A 7,191-nucleotide genomic window follows, 5' to 3' on the forward strand; every position below is an offset into this window, starting at 1 on the left:
CTTCGCCTGGTCTTATAAGCCAGCATCATTTAAATAACCTTGCTGTTCCTCCAATACATTTGTAGTGAGCTGGCCGGCTCTGGCTGTTCTGTGATATTTGATATAGAGCCTGTTACAGAAGTGATTACACAGGATGATGTTGCCACCTTGTGGCCAGAGGTTGCATCTGCGCAGGGTGTGATGACAGAGAAAAAGACTGAGCCTCCTGTGTCCCGCCCTAGAGAGTCACGTGACCAAAGTGGGAAGCAGGAAAAAGCGCACGAAGAGTCGGCTGTGGTCTGTGAAAAGAGCCAGGACGGTGTGCAGGCCCTCGTGTGTGGTGCAGGACAGACTCTCAACGTGATTTCTTCTATCTAACACCATATCCTCGGAGCCTTCCCCAGCTTCTGCACTGCTGAAGGATTCAGCTGTTACACTCCCTGCTACTGGAGTGTGGACTACATAAGGGGACCCACCAGAGCTTCTATCCGGATCAGAGAGACTGTAAGCGGGACCTCTGGTGAGAGGCCGAAGTATCCCTTCCTTTCTTTCCGCGAATTCTGCTGTTCCTGTTTTTTTTTCCGTCTGGGACGCCCTCCTGCAAAGACAGACAGGCCTGCGACGGGGGACACATCCTTCTGGAGTAAAGGACTGGTAACGTGTGAGTAGGGACAGTGAGGGTCAGCTTATCAGTACACGTTATTACTGTGCATATTTACGGTTGTCATTTATTGTTTTTCTTTGCTGTGTTAAAAATGTATACGAGTAAAGATACGGTTATCAAGATAGAGTCTGTGTGTGGGGATCTTGCTGGGCCAGATCATAGAAACCAATGCGCGGCCTTGCCCGCGGTCACTTCATCTGGCGTAGTCGGCAGGATCTGTGACCAACAGGATTCCCACCCAGGCCATGTGTACAGTCAGAAACCCCCGCCGGTGTCTATTGTGAATCAGGTCAGGAAATTTGGCGGACGAAACTACCCTGTACCAGAGTGGGCGGAACAAGTCCGGATACTGGGGGAAATGTATAATATTGACCCTAAGACCTTGGCAGAAATGGCGATACTGACGCTAGAGGGGGAGGCATGGACGACAGTCAGACTGGAGACGGTCAGGGGCCAGCGTACAGTAGATGATTTGGTGCGGGTGCTGGAGAACACCTATGGGCCGACCACATACCAGGGAACACTGCGACACATGTTCTTTAGACGGACGCAGCTTGAATGGGAGGATATTCCCCAATATGCGAACGCCCTTCAGGTACTCCTTGAACAAACCTGTGGAAAAGGGGAGCAACTAGCTGGTATGGCTTCTCGTGACCTGGTACTGAGAGACCAATTTGTAATAGGACTGAGAGACCAGTATCTTAACCGCACGTTACAGGACTTGATCCGGATGATGCCGGCTCTTACTTTTGCTGAAGTCAAACAGGAAGCCATGGAACCTTCAAGGGGACCCGTCATGGATGTGGGGATTCAAGGTGCTGCGTGCAGATCCATATCTGACATTAAAAATCCGAACAGTGACACAGAAGACCTGAAACAGATGGTAGCAGACTTACAGAGACAGATATTACAGTTAACATTAGACCGACAGGGAGACCAGCGAAGACAGCCTAGTCGTCCCGTGGGACAGTGTTGGTCATGCGGTGATCCTCGCCATAGGGCAAATCGTTGTCCTCAACACTTCCCTCCGCAACAACCTCCGTCGCACCAACGAACAAACCCTCAGTCACCCCAGCGAAGGGTATTTCGATCAGACCAGCGAATGGAACCCCAGCCATATCCACAAGCAGAGCTACCACGCCGGGCCTCACCACAATGGCCGCCGTTAAACTAGACACCCCTGCAGCTGAGGCTCGCGCAGCAGGGGAGGCCAAGGAGAGGGGTGTGGAAAAACAGAGCCTATGGCGGAGTGCTCTTGCCGCGAATAGCCCGACACTTGAAGTTGTCCTGGAAGGAATTGCCGTACAGGGACTGATGGACACCGGGTCACAAGTGACCACGATCTCTGAACAGTTTTACGAAAATTACCTCAAACCAAGAACTGCTCATGACCCAGACACCTCCATTAAGATTATTGTGGCTAATAATCTACCCATTCCAGTGACCGGAGTTGCTTGGATGGACACAAAGGCCTGCGGACAGGACTTAGGAAAACTATGGATCGTTATCGTCAAGGAAGGTTTCGGCTCCGAGACCCCAGTGATAGTTGGAATGAACATCTTGAAGGACCTAGATCTTATGCTGCTGACAAGAAAAGGACCCAAATACTGGCAGAAAGTCACCAAACATAAGCCGACTCGTCTGGCGTTCCAGCGCGTAATCCGGACCGTTGGACTTCAACAGATGGCAGAGGAACAACTACCCCTAGCCGCCATTACGGTGCCACGCCGTACTCGGATTACTTTGCCCGCTGAAAAAGAGACAGTCATTTCCTTACCCCTTAACACCCACTGACAACTTGAGGGGGTTGAAGTGTTGATCGAGCCGAGGACCCCAAGTGGGGGTAAGCTAAACCCACTAGTTGCTCGCACTCTAGCCGTCGTGAGGAACGGGAGAGTCCCTGTCAGGCTAAACAACACCGCAGACGTAGGCCTAGCCCTTGAAGCCGGCACTCAACTTGCCCGGGTATATGCTCTACCCACGGAAGTGAATCCCATTGGGCCCCTAGAATTCACACCATCTACAGAAGGCGACTGGACGGTAACCATCTCAGCCATAAACGCTCAAGTAGACGATGAAGACATTGGGCGAAAACTACGGGAAAAAGTGCAGCTAGACACGTCTCAGTACACCAAACAAGAAGTGTCTCAAGTGGAGGAACTCCTGCGGGAACACCAAGACTCCTTTGCAAAGCATGACACAGACTTTGGGTGTACCACCAGTATCCAGCACGAGATACCCACGGGCGATACCCCCCCTATCCGCGAGAGGTACCGGCAGATACCACCTCAGCAATACCAGGAGGTGAAAAGCCTGTTAGAATCTATGCTACACGCCGGAGCGGTACGTGAAAGCCAGAGCCCGTGGGCTGCACCCGTGGTGATAGTCAAAAAGAAAGATGGTTCCCTAAGGTTTTGCGTGGACTACCGTAGGCTGAACGCTTGCACTATCCGGGACTCATATCCACTTCCTCGGATCGAAGAGTCACTGACCGCCCTGAAGAAGGCCAAATATTTTTCGTCCCTAGACCTGGCCAGTGGACATTGGCAGGTTCCAATGAGTGAGAAGGACAGGGAAAAGACCGCCTTCATCCTTCCCATGGGCCTGTATGAGTTCGACCGGATGCCGTTCGGCTTGAATAACGCACCGGGGACCTTTCAGAGACTAATGGAACGCTGTCTGGGAGACTTCAACTTTGAGTTTACGCTGATATACCTTGACGACATCGTGGTATATTCTGAGACCTTTGAGGATCATCTTCATAAGCTTGGCCAAGTGTTCCAGCGCTTGAGGAGACACGGCTTGAAGTTGAAGCCCAGCAAGTGCCGTCTGTTCCAGCAGGAAATAGACTACTTGGGCCACCGGATCTCGGCCGAAGGTGTCCAGCCCTCTCCGGAGAAAATAGCAGCCGTTCAAGAGTGGCCGCAGCCAACTACCGTCAAAGAAGTCCGGGCTTTTCTGGGGCTGGCAGGCTACTACCGTCGGTTTGTCAAGGACTTTGCTCGGCTTGCTGAACCACTGCATGAGGTTCTCCGAGGGACCGCGAACAGCCCCAGAGGACGCCGCATCAGTTGGGGGCCTGACCGAGAAAAATCCTTTCAGGCACTTAAGGCTGCTCTAACATCACCCCCTGTTCTGGCATATGCAGACTACACATTACCGTTTCAGTTGCACACCGACGCCAGCCTTCAAGGTCTAGGGGCGGTCCTCTCTCAAGTTCAAGATAATAAAGAACGCGTGATAGCCTATGCCAGTAGGTCTCTCCGTGACACCGAAAAGAATCCCGTCAACTACAGCTCCTTCCGCTTGGAACTCTTGGCTCTGACTTGGGCTATGATGGAGAAATTTGCCGGCTATCTGACAGGAGCGGAGGTGCTGGTCATGACGGACAAAAATCCTCTTGCCCACCTATAGAATGCCAAACTAGGGGCAATGGAACAGCGCTGGATGGCCAGGCTCTCTAGATTCCAGTACAAAATTTAATACAGAGCGGGGAACGAGAATCAGAATGCTGACAGCCTGTCTAGAGTGACATCATCCCCGCCAGTGGGGGACTGGGACGAAGAGTTGGAGGAAGATGAGTTGCCTGACTTTGCCCGGCTCGCAAAGCAAATAGAAGATAGCCGCCAGTATGCGGTAGGAGGGATTGAAGCCGTAGTGGGATCTCCTCTGTCCCAGCAAGAATGGGCCAAGCTTCAAGATCGAGATCCCGAGCACGTCTTACTGAAACAGTATGTGAATAAACAAGAGAAACCGCCCTCCGAAGTGAGAGCCCGACTATCGACCGGAGCCTTGGCTCTGCTTGCCCAGTGGGATCGGCTGATCGTGAAAGATTGAGTCCTGTGTCGCAGGGACCTTTTATCCCATATGCTGGAGGAGTGTTTGCAGATTGTCGTCCCGGTGCAGTTGGCCCATGAGATGGTGGGCGAAGCTCACAGGAGGAACGGCCACTTCGGCATAGACAAGACCCTCCGGTGGACCCAGCAGTTCATTTTTTGTCCGGGGCTCCGTAAGTTGGTTGAAAACGTCTGTCAAGCATGCCGTACCTGTGAATTCCACAAGTCCGCGGAGCAGCGTGCCCCCGTCCAGACTATTAAGACGTCGAGGCCCCTCGAGCTGTTGATGGTGGACTATCTGTTGATCGGAACGGCGAATAGTGGCTACCAGTACTGTCTGGTGATGGTGGACCACTTCACGAAATTCGCTGTCGCTGTTGCTACCAAAGATCAGACTGCTGAATCAGCTGCACAGGCTATCTGTCAGCAATTCGTTCGGGTCTACGGGTGTCCGGAGTGGCTACACTCTGATCAGGGGGCTTGTTTCGAAGGGCGAGTCATTGAAGAACTCCAACGGATGTATGGAATCAAGAAGTCCAGGACCACCCCTTACCATCCACAAGGGAATGGCGCGTGTGAACGCTTTAACCGGACCCTCTTACAACTGATCCGGACTTTGGCTGAAGACAAAAAGCCCGACTGGCCTCGATTCCTCCCAGAACTGCTGTGGGCCTATAATAATCAGGTCCATTCCGTCACCGGATACACCCCATACACCCTTCTCTTTGGCCGTCCAGGCAAAGACATCCATGAGTTGCAACTGTCTAGCTCTGAAGAAGATACCTGTGGTACCTATCCTTCCTGGCTATAAACACACCACCAGAGAATGGAGACTGTCTACCGGCTAGTAGGCCGACAAATTCAGGATCAAGTGCACGCTGACCCACTTCGGTACAAGAAGACCCACTGAATGTAGGTCAACTGGTCCTAGTCTGAATAAAGAAGCCACAAGGGAAACTCCGGCCCAAGTGGGAGACCGAAGTCTATCGAGTAATTGGACAGCCGTACCCCGGTGGCCCCGTCTATCAAGTGCAGGGCGAAGACAGCGGCAGCATCCGAACTTTGCACCGTAATATGTTGCGCCCCTGCCGTTCCCAGCCTGACTCCCCTACTGTGATACCTAGAGAGATGGATATCACTAATACTGTCGGAGACACTGACCCCGGGGATGTAGAGACTGAATGCATGCCTACCCCTGTCCGTCCGACTGACGCACTTGAACCGATTACCTCCTCTACTGACATGTCGACTGGGAAAGAGAGTGGGGTGACTGATAGGAGAGAGGGGATCCAACCCGTTAGGCGGACAACGAGGACCACTGCAGGGGTACCTCCAGGACAATCCTACAGAGACCAATATGTGTGGCCCTCTTCCCAGCCGCCCCCTGTCACATCCACAGCCATCGCCGCCCTGGAGCCGGTCGTTGGCAAGGACTGCCAACCTTTGAGTGGGGGGGCGTGTAGTGAGCTGGCCGGCTCTGGCTGTTCTGTGATATTTGATATAGAGCCTGTTACAGAAGTGATTACACAGGATGATGTTGCCACCTTGTGGCCAGAGGTTGCATCTGCGCAGGGTGTGATGACAGAGAAAAAGACTGAGCCTCCTGTGTCCCGCCCTAGAGAGTCACGTGACCAAAGTGGGAAGCAGGAAAAAGCGCGCGAAGAGTCGGCTGTGGTCTGTGAAAAGAGCCAGGACGGTGTGCAGGCCCTCGTGTGTGGTGCAGGACAGACTCTCAACGTGATTTCTTCTATCTAACACCATATCCTCGGAGCCTTCCCCAGCTTCTGCACTGCTGAAGGATACAGCTATTACACTCCCTGCTACTGGAGTGTGGACTACATAAGGGGACCCACCAGAGCTTCTATCCGGATCAGAGAGACTGTAAGTGGGACCTCTGGCGAGAGGCCGAAGTATCCCTTCCTTTCTTTCCGCGAATTCTGCTGTTCCTGTTTTTTTTTCCGTCTGGGACGCCCTCCTGCAAAGACAGACAGGCCTGCAACGGGGGACACATCCTTCTGGAGTAAAGGACTGGTAACGTGTGAGTAGGGACAGTGAGGGTCAGCTTATCAGTACACGTTATTACTGTGCATATTTACGGTTGTCATTTATTGTTTTTCTTTGCTGTGTTAAAAATGTATACGAGTAAAGATACGGTTATCAAGATAGAGTCTGTGTGTGGGGATCTTGCTGGGCCAGATCATAGATACCAATGCGCGGCCTTGCCCGCGGTCACTTCACATTTCCAGCAACCTTCATCAAATCTGCAACCCGGTGGACAACCAGACACTGAACACACACCGAAGCCACCAAAACAGAGGGACCAATTCAGGTAGTGTAAGAATAAAACTTCTTACCAATTGCTGCAGCTGACCCGAGTTATCCATCTGTCTGGGATCCAACAAATTGGTTGGGTTAGCAGTCTTTTGCATTAGCGGGTCCCTGTTCATTTGGCCAGGTTTTATCATTGCCACATAATGTGGGACGTTCTGAGACATTGTGCCTGTGTCACGGGTGTGTCAGAGGTGACAGACAGTCTCACTGCAGTTGGTTGCAGGAGATCTCTACATTTGGCATTGCAGACAGCTTCTTAAATAAGAGGCTGTCTTTAGGACCGAGTGACTACCTCCCTCTTGACAATTAGCTCTCTGACCTGGGTGTATATATACCTGGTGTGTCTGAGAGGGAGTTGCCGGCTATATTAATTTTTACTTG

Source organism: Phyllobates terribilis, unplaced genomic scaffold, assembly GCF_046119375.1.
Source record: "Phyllobates terribilis strain yellow unplaced genomic scaffold, ASM4611937v1 Scaffold_5__5_contigs__length_657084704, whole genome shotgun sequence".
Taxonomy (NCBI): Eukaryota; Metazoa; Chordata; class Amphibia; order Anura; family Dendrobatidae; genus Phyllobates; species Phyllobates terribilis.